The following is a 15,590-nucleotide window of genomic DNA, read 5'->3' as shown; positions in this document are numbered from 1 at the left end:
AACTAAGTATTAGCATCAGCTGTGGAATGAATACTGAAAGGCATTCTGCTAATTCACTTATTTCTTTAAACAAACCAAAATTTGGGATGTAGACTGGAAAATAACCTCAGAGCCATTCCCCAAAAAAGTGTTTTGTTTCTATCTTTCTCACCCTATCCCCATTTTTTAATCAGGAAGAAAATGTATCAACTCCAAACTTAGATTTGTAACAAATACATACCTATGGTTCAAAAAGTTTAGTTTGTCCATAAATTCAGTTTCAATAATTATTAATTAGTATTATACTACTTCTCCTAAGCTAATACTTCCAAACAACCTCCTCAGAACTTCCTTCTCTATCTCCTACCTTAGCTCTCACATAGATAGCATGACAGTGACTAGTAGAATTGGGCTGTTCTTCACATTTTATTAGAATTCAACTCACTAACAAATGATGTTCTAAAGCCTGAAAGTATTTGTTTTGCAAGGTGTAAGGTTATGATCACCTAATTAAGTACCTAATTTATTGAGTTTACAAATGTGACAAATCAAAGATTACTCATATACCTGTTATATAAATCTGTCCAAAACATAAAACATTGTTTATAAAAAGAGAATTTTAGAGCAGCTGGAAGGAAACTCATAGATTATGTATTGATGAGAAAAGTTGGTCCAAGTGAATTCCCACATTCTCCTCATTAGTGATAAGCATCATCAGAACACTTAGCACTTGTTAACTGTTTTACTATGTCAAGTACTTAATGCTACACACTTCCCCTTCCCATTTAATCCTCACAAAACTCAAAGGTTGTTGTTTTTCTCATTCCTCAAATGAAAAAGAGAAAATAATCTGCTGAAGAATGAAAGTGAGGAAAATTCAAACCCCAGTTTGGCTCCAGGACCAATGATCTGTCCATGCAAGCTGATTCTCAGTCCAGTGTTCCTTCTGATTATTCAAATTTAGTATGACCTATATAAGAATTTGTTCATTCATCCAACAATTACATACTAAATATCTACTAGTAGGCACTGTACGTAGGTAAAGGTTAGCTATAGAAGAAATGAAAAAAGATATAGTCCTTGCCAGGAAAGAACTGTAAGTACTCATCTTGCAATGAAAGGAAATAAGCAATAATAATAATTACAATAGAAACTCTCTTAATCAACCTCCATTCAACTTGCCAGATTAATCGACACAGTGTCCATTCTCTCTGTAAAAAGTAATGTCTACAGCATTCTGATTATGAAACACCTCTGCTCCCATCGGCTGGCTGAGTGTATGTTCACAAACCACATTCATGTATTATAAATATATACTTATAACTAAATGCAACACAAACCAAACCAACAAAATGTAAGTAAAAAGAAAGAAAACTGTTATTTCTATGGTGTGAACTTTATAAAAAGTTGGAAAGACTATAAAGGTAAGTCTTCATAAGGAAAACATACTACTGAATTACTTATAGACAATGCAACTGAAAAGACTGACTGAGGGAAAAAAATCATACAGATCTAGGATTCCACACTCAGACAGCTGCACAAGTGCCTTGAGTTTTCTTTTGAACCAAAACTAGAAATTTAGAGGATGCATTCCAGGTTCAGTGTAATTAAGAATGAACAATGAATTCCAATCAAGTACCCACACTCAAAGAAAATCCCTTGGCCATACATGAGAAAATTGGCAAATGAATATGTTTGTATCTTTTAAGTAGAAATAAAATGTTTCAAATATGCAGGTATTATTTTTTTAACACTGGCCTTAATCAAAATTTTCAGTTAATGGCTCAACTCTCGATTCTGATAGCACTGGGAAAGAGAACTTCTAGTTAAAGTACAAACAATGGAGCTCTGCACAGATTATAGTAGGCACAAGAAGAGTCCCTTATGAAGAGCAGATGGTAGGGGAAAGTGTCTGGGGTAGGGGTGGAGATAAATCTTTAAGGAAAGTAGGAGTTGTTGCAAGGCAAACTGTCCATTAGTGAAGCACTGGGGCTAAACAGTGGTCCAAGTAGGGAGGATGGTGTGAACAAAGGTAAGTAAGGGGGTAGAGAATTGTTAGTTTGATGTCACCAACATGATGCACAGAATGTAGACAGTCAAATCCCATGCAAGATAAACCTGTCTGCACTCACTAGTGGAGCATAAATAATGGGAAGGGCCTCTAAAGATATAAGATAGAATAGTAATTAACTTCCTGAAAGGAGACTTGTATGCCATGCCAGAGTTTGGACCATTTCCATAAGAAACTGAGAATCAGACCTTGGAGCTGAAAAGGTCAGAATAGTAAATTATTGTTGATTCTGTGGAGGATGGATCTGAAGGGCACAGCCTGAGGGCAGGGAGAAGAGTTAGAAACTGTTGCAGTGGTCTGGATGAGAGGTCATGAGGACCTGAACCCAAGCAATGAAAGGGAGCAAAAGGAATACACATCTTAAGTTATGAAGAGAAGCCAAGATCAACTTAGGAGATATGGAAGCCATCTGTTCAAAAGAGACAAATGAAGCCATGAGGATGAATATCACTCAGCTAGAATGCATATGACAGATTCTTAATATGGTTTCTGATGGACCATGAAAGTTTACACTAAATTTTGAATGTACATCCCTATCTATATGTTGGGAAGGTAGATTCTGTCATTTTCAACAGATTGTTTGAGGGGTCTTAACCAAAAAGTTACAAACCTCTGAGCATAGTGAGAAGAGCAGTGGGCTGAAAAAGAAACATTCAGAGGAGCAGCATTTAAAGAACCTACAGAGGAAGAGGAAGGAACAAAAGAGCAAAAGAATAAGGAGTCAGGCATTAGGAGATCCTAGCAACAGCAGTGCCGCTGAGCCCAAGGATGAAGGTTTTAAGGGAGTAGAAAATAACTAACAAAGAACCAACAATGTCAAAAGAGAAGCACATTAAGAAAAGGACTGAAAACATTCATGGAGCTTGAAAATGAAGCAGTCATTGACCCCTTAGCAAGCAGTGTCAGTGACAATGAAGAGAGAAGCTAGGTTGTAGTGGATTGAGGAGAAAACCACAAGTGAGGAAATAAGTAAAAACTTTATAGCCCACTTTTTTTTAAATTTGATTGAAAAACAGATAAAAATTGGTAACAGAAGCAGCACACAGGCTTAAGGAGGATACTGTTCTTCCTAAGAAAGGGAGCTATCTGAATGTATGTTTAAGCTGAGAAAAAGGGGTTGGAGAGAGGGAAAAGTTGAAAATACCACAGAGAAAAGTGACTGATGAAGCAATATCTTAAAGGGGTTGGGAGGAGATGTGGCATCAGCACAGGAAGATGGATTTGAACACAATAAACACCTTGCCCCTTGCAATCTGCGTAAAGGCCTTCGAGGATGAATATAAAATTTAGACAGGTTTTTCAAATGGGACCGTAAATTAAGGAAGACAAAATCTGATGATCACAAGATTTTCTGATGCAGGTATAGGCAAGATGGGCTGCAGATAGTGAGAGGATAGTGATGAAAGGAGAGTGTTTCAGAAAGCTAGTATAGACTAGGCATTGCTGGTGAGGGAGATGAGAGGAAGCATTGAAAAATGAACAGATACAAGTGAAGGCCCAGCCCAGCACAGGTTGGAGAGCCTGAATTTGTAGTGTTGTAGTGTAACACTCTGTGAGGTGTTAGCATTGCCTTCAGCGGTGCTCAGCTCCCCAAATGTGGGAACCAGCAAGAGAGGACCATATTGACCATAAGCTGAAGTTTTGCTGGGTTGAGTCAGTGGAAGAATAAGGGTGGAAGAGGGAACAGAATACACTAGTGAGAATAGCTCCTAGATCCAGGTTAAGTAGAAAATGAAAAAATGTTGAGATAACTGAAGGGGCTGGGAAAATATGACAGTTTCAAGGAATATTAGATATGAAAATGGTGAACAACTGCAATGAAAGGAGAGAAATGGAAGAATGGGAGGACTATGAGATTTAGGACTTGAGGAGGTCTCAGCTGTGGCCATATAAGCAAGTACATCAAGTAGCTTGGAGATGAAAGTCACTGGAGCTCAGGAAATTTACAAAACTGTAAGGCTTTTAATGTTTTCTGTCTTCTAGATGGACACTTGAAGTCACTTAGGATTATCCTAAGAGCTGATGGGAGTGGAGAGCTCTTTAAAGAATATGGAAGTTCAACTATGAGATTTAGAATGACAAGGGGCAAACAGCAGAAGACAAAAGAGTACAGAGGTGGTAAGTAATATGTGGTATATAATCCTGAGTCCCTCAGGAGTAATCACTAATAAACTAATACCTGTGTTCCTGATAACCAGAACACAGTCTTGGATTCCTTTCCAAGATGGCACTAAAGGTAGCCACAGCCAGTAAATAGAGACAGCAAATGAGAAAAAAGCCTACCTTGCCATATCTGGTACAGCCAAATTTCATGAACCTCAAAGAAGCAGGAATATTTACATGAGGATGGAGGAGCAGTAACCTAAGATTGGCTCTGCAGAAGTGGGGCAACCAGCACTCTCCATACCCTGAGCCTTGTAGGGTGGAGAAAAACACAGCATCCACCCAAAGAGGTTGTTTGTTTGTTTGTTTGTTTTTAAGCCAAGTTTCCTTTAAAACTAGTTGGTGGAAGCACTAACCTGTACAGGTGTTAACATCATATAAGATAGGCACGGAAATAGATCCACACTGTATCCACTCGCCACACCCACCCTGGAGATTCACAATGCACACTGTAGTGGGGAAGCTATTAACTCAGGGTTTCCCAACTCTTTGACCACAAATTTCTTTTCCCTGGGAACACTTCTTAACACCTTATTCTACAGACTGTAGTAAAGGAAATAACAGGTTAAAGGTTTAGGTCAATTTGTTTACTATGGCATGTGTGCTCCTGAGGTCACAATGGAAAATCCAAGAAGATAGGGGACCAGTGGAAGAACAGGTTTGGGAACAGAAAGCATCAAGTACAGGAATGTAAGTACAGAAGAGTCAATAAACTGCAGGGGCTTCTACAAAGACAATCAAATGTTTCAGGGATATAAATGAGATTTCCAGTTTACACACAGAGTTCTGGTTAATAAGGTACTTCACTGCAGATACAAGTTGAGAAAGTAACATCTAAGAAGTCTGTAAAAGGAAGAACAGAAGCTATCTTAGCAAAAGGAGGAGGTAAAGGGAACAGTATGTACAAAAGCCTGAAGCTAAGAGAAGGTCTAGTAATTGAAGAACTTTTGTTAAACTGAAATGTAGAGGTAGAGGAAGGGTACTGGGAGAACTACAACTGATAAAGACAAGAGGCTGTGTAGCTGGAGGGCTCAAAAGGGTTTTGAAAGTGATCAGATTTGCATTCTGGCTTCCAATGGAGACTACAGATCTAACCCGACTGGATGAAGACCAGTTAAAAAGTTCTTACAGTAATTCAGGAAAGACAAAATAATGCTGAACAGATCCAAAGATTGGCAGAAAGGCAGTGAGGGACAGATTCAAAAGACATTTTGATAGTGCAGTTATACTCATTATAACAACTGGCTGATCTTGGTACGGAAGGGATAGTTGAGAGAAAAGATTCAAGAAAGAGTCCCAGTTCTTTCCCTTAGGTGGTAGGTGGTGCACTGACTGAATCAGATCCCTGGAAGGAAAGCAGGTCTGGGAGTGAGATGGGCTTAATGAGTTTGAGTTTGAAATGCCTGTGGAATACCTAAGCGAAGACATCTAGCAGGTATTTTGAGATGCGTCTGGAATTCAGGAGGAAAGAGAAATCTAAGCTGAAAATATTGATTCTAAATCAACATTAGATAGATAACAGAACACTTTTGATCACTTAGGGAGAGGATACAGAATGAGAATAGGAAGACCAAAATGGAGCAGTTAGAGAAATAATTTTTCCAACTAAATGATGACCATGACATATACTGAGACACACTAAATCAAAGAAAAACTGAATTTAATTCATAAAGAATACTAATATATTTTGGAACATTTTATAAATTCCAACCAAACCCTTGCTTAATAACAAAACTGAACTAAGTAAAAACACTCCATTCCCTAAGCCCTCCAGTTACTTGAGGTTTACTGAACTATTCAAAATGTTAGTCAAAACATAAAATTTCACTCAATAGCCATAGTTTATCTAATTAACAGCACTGTGCCACTAGCAAGATGACTGAACATCAAAGCACTAATTAATATTTGGTGGTTGAATACTTTTTAAATTATCTAAGGACTGGGCTTTGCTGAAGGATGTTACATACAATAATACAAACACGGCTTGATTACAGAATTAGGAACTATATTATATTAAAATGATATCCATCTCAATTCAAATCATCATAATATGCTATAACGAAATATGAGTAATTATTGTCTCTGCTCAAGTAAGAATATTTCAACTCATTAAAAGTACAAAATACAACACAATCAACATTTTTATACATACTTTTCAAGTTGTAATACTCTCTGGTCCTTTACTAAGTTCATAGTCTAGTAGAGACAGAAATTAGAATTTTTGAACTTCCTATTATGAGATGGCTGAAGTCATGGTCAAAAATGGAAATAACTACAACCGCAGCTTATTAAGCAATAATGGCAAGAAAAATCCCTATTTTGAAAATGAAAAATCTGAGACATGTAAACAGACTTAAGCTATCTTCAGACCAGAGATGACAACAGAACACAGGTGAACTCTCAGTAAAAAGACTATTTCCAATTCTCATCTCATTCTAAACAATGAACCGCTCATCTCTTATTATAAGGAAAAGTTAGAAATGAGCAGAATTCTTTTGTGTCATAAAGTATAAGTTGTTAATATATCTATTTTGCTTGAGTATCACTCTTGCCGAACAGCTGCTTGATTTTTTTTAAGCTCAAACAATCAAAACATTATTTTAAGTGCTTCAACAGAGGCTAAAGATTGAAAAGGAAGAATAATTTTTTTTCCTCACCAAGTAAAAGCAGTCTTTTTAAACTATAGGTCTGCCCTAAACTAGACAGTGTGAAGAAACAACTTTTTCTGCTGCTGTTCAATATACCTTCTTGGAAAAGCAGCCCCAGTGAATTCTAACATTGTATGATCATTGTTCAAATGATCTTTTTTAATCAAAAACAACTTTTTTTCACTATCACTCTCCACATTTTTAATGGGATTTTTAATCCAATGTGTGGGCAACTGATTCCATTTTGGGGGTTGAGTTTGTTTTCTTTTTTGGTCAGAGACATTTCTTTCAATGAATCTGTAAGTCAGTCTATATCAGAGTCATAATAAAACTAAAACACTTTAAGAAATACAAGTTTCCCCAGAACTTAAGATCATTTACAAAAATGTGATTATCACAGAACATACTATTCATACCTTTAAACACTACAGATCATTTTTAACTAATACAGGTAGGCAATTTCCTCTGTACCTGTCCCTCCCTGCAGCAATTCGGCATTGTAACTTCAGATTTAGACTCTTTCCTAAGAACACATGCAATTACGAGCTAGGGAAGGGAAGTATTATCTTTTCGAGAATTTGGCTTGAATGCATTTAGGTTAGTTAATTACATACCTAGCAGCGTCCCTGGGCAGTGGTCCTCAAATTTTAGAGAGCAAAGAAGCACCCAGGTTACAAATTTAAATGTGGAATTTGAGGCCCAGACCAGAAAGACTGTCAGATTCTGAAGGCTCCAAAATAACCATTTGTAATTAGCACCAGAGATACTTTTGAGGAGGAATGATGATAGAACACCGAGAAAAAGAGAGATCACTTTAATAGGGGTATTAATGGGCCTAGATTTCAAGGCATTTGGCAGCCTGGGCGGAGCATGGCAGTCATGGCCCTCGTAATCCAATAAATAGCACAGGAAGTAGCAAAAGAGACACAGTTGGTTCAGTCTTAATAGCAGTTGATCAGCAAGCTCAGCACTCCCTCCTCGCTTCCCGCTGAAGCAAATTAAAACTTCCCCAATCAAAGTTTAAATGAGATACAACACTACCTAAACAGGAAATGAGGGATTTGTGGGGAGCTTTATTGGTAGCTAATGCTTGCTATGGCCTCTGCAGCAAAAGGTCCAGTTAGCAAGAGGGTAAGAAGGCATCTCATGCTCCACAATTCTGTTTTCTTAAGAAAAAAAAGAGCCTGTGGTGTTCCCTCCATTACTGGCTTCCAACACACATTGGTAATTCTTCCAAGACCATTCCCTCTTAATGATATAATAATGTTCAAGGCCAGAAGCAGAAGGTGAAGCTGAGTGGAGCACTGCAAGCAGTGACCTAAAGTCAGCAACAGGTAGCTGTAGGAACAGTAGGAGCCCTCAGAAGAATACCGTCTCACCACTACTTCTTCCTCCCAAAACACTCAAATAACTATGAACTATTTCAAATTATACAAAAATACTCCTCTCACTAGAGACATAGGACTAAAGATTAACAATAGGAAAAGAAGACTTCTGAGTACAGAAAGATGTATCCTTCATAAATTAGGTCGTATCTATCAACCTGTTCTCCAACCTAACACTGAGAAAAGTCCTCCAGCATCTAAGTGCAGTGAGGGGGATGCAGGTAGTCTGCTCACTCTGACAAGAATGAGCAACACCATCCCTACACAAGTCCCTCTTCTGTCAAGGTAAGAAAACCAAAAACATCAACAACAGCATGGGGCCAAGATGAAGCTTGTGCACCACGAGAAAGAGGAACACTGCTATAAAGAGAAAGAGAAACACTGCTATAAAGAGAAAGAGAGAAAGCTTGCTCTTGTAATGGGCTTACACTGGGAATCAGGAGAAAAACTTAGAAATTATCTATTATCTGCCAACTAAAAAAGGTAAAAGAAAAACAAAACACAGCTTCTGAAAGCAAGAGATGAGAGGGAAAACAACAGCTAAGATCAAAAAAGAAACAGGAAGAAAAAAATGGAAGGGGATTCAAACACAATAGTAGACAAATTCTATTTAAAAGGCAAAAGAGAGAAGTACAGAAATTGAAAAAAAATCTTAACATTTCAGCCTACACACATGAGATGATGTCCAAATAAAGAAGAAAAAAGACCAAGATGAAAACAATGAATATTGATTGATAGGAAGGACAAATAACACAGATCCAACCTACAAATAACTGGCATTTCTGAATTGAAATCATAAGCAAATACACAATTGAAAAATTGTTCCTGAGCTGGGAAAAAGAAAGATTAAAAAGATGTACTCCTATAAATTGAGTGAATTCACTATGTTTCTGAAAAAAACTGCTGGAAAGAAACTTATGCCTAGAGGTAGCCTATGGAATATATTTATTGAAAGAACAAAAAGAAAACAAAAATGTAGGCAGAAAAACCAGTTCACCTACAAAGGAGTAAAAATTAGGGTAACCTCAGCCATCTCCTCCACAGCAAGGAACACCCAAAGACGACAGAGCATATCTAAATGGCTGAGGACTTCTAACTTACAATTTTATATCTTAGCACCTGTAACAGAGTTAGGCACACTGTAAACATTAAATAAAAGTTGTAAGGAACAAAAAAAAATTAAATTTTTTAATGAATTTATTTTAAGTAATTCTACCTTTTTATAGCACCTTTCTTCAACTCTCAAGCCTATCCATCAGCTAGCTAGATCTTTTCCCATTCAAACAACAGATTTATACGACATCTAATCTTTCTGATACCACTATCATTACTTTTATAAGATTCTTTAAACATAAAGCAAGACTTCTCTGCATGTACATTTAAGAGAAATTATTCCTCCACTGGTGATGATTTGAAGTGACCCACCAGCTCAGACTCTCTTGCTGCCTTTAAATAGTAGGACTAGAACTAATTGTAGTCAGCACATATGCTAAACTAGGCCAGAACCAGGAACTAAAAGCTTATGACCTTGGCCAAAGATATTCAACGAATAAGAAAGTATAGAAAAGATCAACACTGTATCAGAAGCTCCAGACTCTGTGCCAGTCTAAATAGTCTGAATATACGATAAGCAATATGTTTTTAAAATATACTACCAAGTGCCATTATTTTTTTGGAAAGAAAATAAAGTGTTCGGACATTTTTGTAATGGAAGTGACATTCTCTTTAAATTTTTCTTCTTGCAAAGTCTTCTTTAAAGGCTAGATTAATGTGCCTTCTTATTTCCACAAGCTTTTCATTCATCCAGTCAGCACCTACAATATCCTAGCACTTGCCATATGTGTGCTTATAGGAAGAAGTATCAAATTCTTTCTGGGACAATCAGTGAAGACTCCAAAAAAAAAGGGAGTCTGGAAGACTTCAATTCAGTTCTTCAAGAATTTGAATACGGGCTTACAGTGGGGTGGGTATAGCTCAGTGGTAGAGCACCTGCTTAGCATGCATGAGATCCTAGGTTCAATCCCCAGTACTTCCACTTAAAAAAAAAAATGAATAAGGGTTTACCAAGTGGATGCAAAAGCATGTCAAAAAGATGGAGAGCTCCTGCAAGACAGAGCCTAAAAAGAATGTTTTAAAAAAAAAAAAGGTAATAGATGAAGCACAGGTTGGGTAAAGTACAGGCAGATAAGGTCCAATGGTTCCTATCGACAGGAGAAACCACTTCCAATGGGGCTGTTTGGAAACGAGTAGGACAATAATGTCACAAAAAGGAGGGGTTGTAGTTTGCTATCGCTATTTAGTGCTCAGGGACCAGGTAAAATAAGCATCCTACAATGTATGGAACAATTCCATAAAAACGGCAATTGAGCCCCCTTTTGAGAAACACTGAGAAGTAGGTTAGGGCTTAACAAAGTCTGGAGAACTTAACCCTAAAATTTCTCAGTGTATCGTTGAATGCACATCTCAGAAATCTGTGATCACATCTTGCATTTCACTCATTAAATATTTACTTCCAAGGAAGCTGTGTTTTTCCTGAGCAAAGTGGTATGTTTCCTTCTTTCTTTGACCATTATCTCAGAACTTAGTCTGTATTCCACCATTACCAACTATGTAACTTTTCATAGTATATGTGAGTATAACACACCTCAATCTTATCTTTCTATTCAAGCTTCATATTTTCATGATTCTGATTTATTTTTATTTTGCATGTTCATATATATAGCTTACAAGCTACCTTAAATACTTCTAGAACAAAATAGGGTATAAATTTTAAAATATAAACAATAGAAATAAGATAGGGAAAAAATATCTTATACTGAGCCCCCAGAATCATCCTGGGAGAACTTTAAGAGACTTTTTAAAGAGTATAATATAGTCTTGGCCCTCAACAGTTTGTAACCAAATTTGTAAGAAAAGACTCAAACTGAAAAGAACATTAGAGAATAAAAGACAGTAGGAATTAGTGATAAATTGTACAACCACTGTTTAAAGAATTAGTACGAATTAGATAATAGTTATAATAGCATATATTGAGCTTTTACTATGTATCAAAAATGTATTAACTTATTAAATCCTCACAGTAACCCTATGACGTAGTTACTATGATTTTCTCCATTTCACAGATAAGGAAACTGGGATAGAGAAATTAAGAAATTTGTTCAAGGTAACAGCTGTTAAATGTGGCAATCTGACCTAAGGCAGTCAGTCTGGAACCAGAGCCTGCGTCCTAAAGGAGTTATATTTCAGCAGGAGGGTATAGCTCAAGTGGTAGAGTGTGTGCTTAGCATGCACAAGGTCCTGGGTTCAATTCCCAGTACCTCATCTAAAAATAAATAATAAAATCTAATTACCTCCCCTACTGCCAGAAACAACAACAACAATAAGTAAATTAATTTAAAAAAAAGAGAATTACATTTCAGATAATCCTTGAATTATACTGAAAGGCAAAGATACAACACAAATAATGATGAGGAAGATGGGGGGAGGGTAGTAAAACTGGGACCAGGTTGCAATGAGGAAGAGCAGACAACTAAAAACCCTGACTAAAGAGTATAGATTAAGGAATACAGGAATATGCCTAGGGTGGGGAAGGATAACAATTTCTAGACAGCCTTAAAACTCTAATTCCATTTAAAATAGTGGACAATAGGACACTATTGTAGGTTCTTGAACTCACGATGATTAAAAAGTTTTTCTCCAAAAGCTATCACGTGACAGTGATATGGAACCACCCTAACCTCGAAGCTAAACTCGTATTTGTAAATACTTTCTCTGGGTCCGAAGCTAAACTCGTATTTGTAAATACTTTCTCTGGGTCCTGTAAATCTATAAAATGAAGATTTAAGGCCTGAGGTATCAGGTACGTTAGAGGAACTTCTGGTTCTGCACAGTTTTCAGCAGCCTCTCCCTAATCTGGATCCTTTAGGTTGGGTTTATTCTCCATCCCATTCTTTCCAATTGTTTTATACCCAGCCTGCTTGGCCCCTGAAGACATGTTAATCACCAATCTCTAGGGTACTCTGTTGTTGTCATGGTTCGTGATCATGCTTATGTTTCAAATACTGCTTCTAGGGTCCCAAATACATCTCTAGGCTTCAAGATATTAATAATCAAATCAATTCCAGTCTTAAGGAAACTACTGATATAAACTTTATCCTACTTGTTTTTTCTAATGGGTTGCTTATTTTTCTCAGAAACTTAAAAGCATAAACTTGTAACATTCTATACCCAATGAATCCAGCTTAGAACTAGTGAAAACTGCTTCCACTAGTCTCAATTAAAATATCAACGACTTTTAAACCCTGTAATTGCAAAACTTTAATTTGAATTTCTCAATACTCAATATTTATTTTTTTAACCAGTTTTCCTTTTGTAAAAGTCTCCTCTTGTCCGTATCTGACCCTTCAGAAACAAGAAGGAAGGATTCTACTTCAGGTCCTAATAATGTAGCTGAGTACACAGGGCCTGTTTTCCAATTCTGAAAAGTATAAACTAAGCTTTTGACACTGAAGAGTGGAGGCCTGTCAAATTGTAATTTTTGAAAAGTTATAAACATGACTCATACAAAGTGAGCCTGTGGCAAAGATTTACTGAACTCATAATGAAGGAGCAAGATGAATGGTAAAAAATGTTTTAAAATCTTGGAAATAAGGCAATAAAACTACAACCCTCAGGAGTACTTTTTTCCTCCTAGTCAGAAAAAATTTGCATCTCTACGAGACACAGACAGAAAGAAAGAAAAGAAAGAAAAAGAAAGAAATTGCAACGCTTTGGCCCTAATCAGTATTGTGTCAAGCAAAAGTATAGTCACCTAGATAACTGATTCTCAGTGGGGCCTGTTAGACAAGGCTCTGTTTTGACTGTGAAAAGACACGTGGCTCTCCTTTTGCCTTTTCGGCGATGTTTATAATTTCTACCATCATAAAACTTTGTTTCTATAAGTCAGTTAACTATTCCTTTATCCCACCCCCCCACCCCCATTCATGATTTCAGATACTATGAGTAGATAGATTATTTGGAAGAAAAACTCCTAATAATGAATCTGAAACTTCTACAAGTTGAGTGGGATCTGAGCAGTGGAACCGCCAGTAACTTCACACCCTTTGTTTAAAGGTTACGAGTCTATCTATCCCAGTACCGGCTTTAAACACACCGTGGTAACTAAGGCGAGGGTGAGGTCTCGACAGTGGCCCAGGAGCCGCCCTAGCGGCTCGCCCCCCCGCCGCGGCTCCACCGCCACCCGGCCTGCATTTGACTGGCGGGAGCGGGGCTTCCCCGGCCTTTTGTTTAGGGCTGTGCTGTTTCCCGCCCACCCGCGCCCGCCCTTCCTCCCTATCCCAGGAGTGGGGTGAGAACCGTGCGGGAAACAGAGCCGGGGTGAATCGGCCGGCAGTCTGTGGGAATACTCACCCCGCTCCGCTCGGCCCCTGACCTCGCCGCCCAGCCCCGCGGGGGCGGGGCGACCGGGCTGAGGGAGGGGAGCGGGGTAGAGGGACCCACCGCTCAACGAGCTACCGCCCACCGTCGGTCCCAGGGAGGAGAGTAATAGGCCCCCGGGGGCCAAGGGGACGGCAGCGGAAAAGGAGAGCCAGACAGCACGGACGCCCCCGAGAAAAGAGGCCCTACCCCTCCCTCAGCCGCCGTCGCCTGAGGCGACCCAGTCGGAGCATGCGCACTGCACCGCCCGCACACCCAGGGACCCGGCTCGCGCGGGCGGCTGACGTCGTGGGCCGCGTGCGCCGGGCCGGGGCCGGGAGGGCGTGACTTCCCTGCACCCCGCGAAGCAGCCGCCGAGGCCCCGCCCCCGCACCTCACTGGCCGCGAGAACCCAACGGCTACTGTGCCCTCAGCGCCGCACAAAGGCGGAGCACTGAGGGAGGTGCCAGGGGAGGGGGTGCCAGCGGTTTCGACAGTCTCTGCACCCTCTCGTCCGACAGACAGCCCAATGTCTGGAAAATAAAAGGATGACCAATGGAGAAAGGTAGGGCAAGAAAGGAGTTGAACGCCTCAGTCCCCCTAGAATCTCTCTGAGGGGTTGTGGAACCGTGCCGGTTCTCAAAACGCCACTGCCGAACTACTGTAAACACAGCAATTAAGCACAAGCACGCCCCCTTAAAACTTAAGGACCGTGGTAGAAGTTAGGGTTTCGTGAAATGACAATAATACCATCTGTGGCACACAGCTCAGGGGAAAGAAAAAAAGTCTAGCAGCAGAATTAAATTGGGGGGAAAAGGTGAGATACAGAAAGACTCGAGAAAGATGTAGTAGTAACAGGGGGGTGGTCCAATTGAAATACTGAAAATGCAACGGCAGACATCTGAGGGAAAACTAGCATCTGCTCTTTTTAACACAGCAGAATTAAATTTGTGTGAGAAAAGTAAACACAGGCAAAGAAGTGAAAGGAAAACCTGCCTTCAAACATACAGGACATGGTTTTGATCTTGTACGACAGTTATGTAAGATGTCACCATTGGAGAAGGCTAGGTGATGGATCCACAGGACTCTGCGTACTATTTTTACAATTTCCTGTGAGCTTATAATTATTTCAAACTAAAAACGTCTTAAAAAGGGGCAGAACACTGATCAGTGGTGACCAGGGGAAGGGGATGACCAAAAAGGGGCTTGAGGGAATTGGGGGGGGGGGGGGGGTAATGGAATTGTTCTGTATCTTTGTCACAACTCATAAAAGGGATAGATTTTACTGCATGTAAAATAGTTTAAAACTCAACTTTTTAAAAAGATACTGCTAGTAAAGATGAATGTCCTAATATGTTTGAGCAACTGTGAATATAAATTAATAGGATAGGTCCCAATTAAAATTATCCATTTGCTTTTTTAAAAAGCACAGAGCATTGAGAGAATTTCAGTTGATAGATGTCTCCAACCTTAAACTATTATCTTAAAAACGCAAAGCTTTAATACAAAAATTAAAATGCATTGCTTTACATTGGATCCAATAATTTAGAAACATTTTTCTTGCATTAACAATACCACACTATGTGAACAAAATTTTTTTGAGATACTTGAGACATTTTGAGATATTTTTCAGTTTCACAATTCACCTGCCGAAACCAAAGAAACTACAAATAAATAAAGTAATTTCTATATACTTCCTATCATTGTATCACTCATGGCAAGGAATCGTTACTGGCAGTCTGTACACCATAGAGTACTTTGATGCAGAGTCTGTCATCAGTGCATACTTAGCCTCAAGCAGGGTTCCTCACTAGCAATAAGTATTTCAATAAAACAATGAATTAATCACAAGAAGAGAGAAAGGAAGCTATAAAAATTATGGAGCACCTATCACAAACCAGAAGCTATGTTTAGTTTAATCTCATAATA

General features: G+C 38.8%; 1 protein-coding gene across 3 annotated transcripts in view; it reads right to left on the bottom strand.

Moving 5' to 3' along the window:
• Positions 1-13,894, bottom strand: part of ATG10 (autophagy related 10) — a 210,416-nt gene extending 196,522 nt beyond the window's left edge. The window contains exon 1 of one of the 3 annotated variants that reach the window (XM_074360322.1): positions 13,872-13,894. The gene's annotated coding sequence lies outside the window, so the exon portion shown is untranslated. The other 2 variants (XM_074360323.1, XM_074360324.1) reach the window with 2 other exon arrangements.
• Between the last annotated feature and the right edge of the window lie 1,696 nt (positions 13,895-15,590).

The sequence above is a fragment of the Camelus bactrianus genome, chromosome 3 (genome assembly GCF_048773025.1).
Source record: "Camelus bactrianus isolate YW-2024 breed Bactrian camel chromosome 3, ASM4877302v1, whole genome shotgun sequence".
Lineage (NCBI taxonomy): Eukaryota > Metazoa > Chordata > Mammalia > Artiodactyla > Camelidae > Camelus > Camelus bactrianus.
The sequence above is the reverse complement of the archived record's forward strand: the minus strand, read 5'-3'. Positions and strand labels throughout refer to the sequence as shown.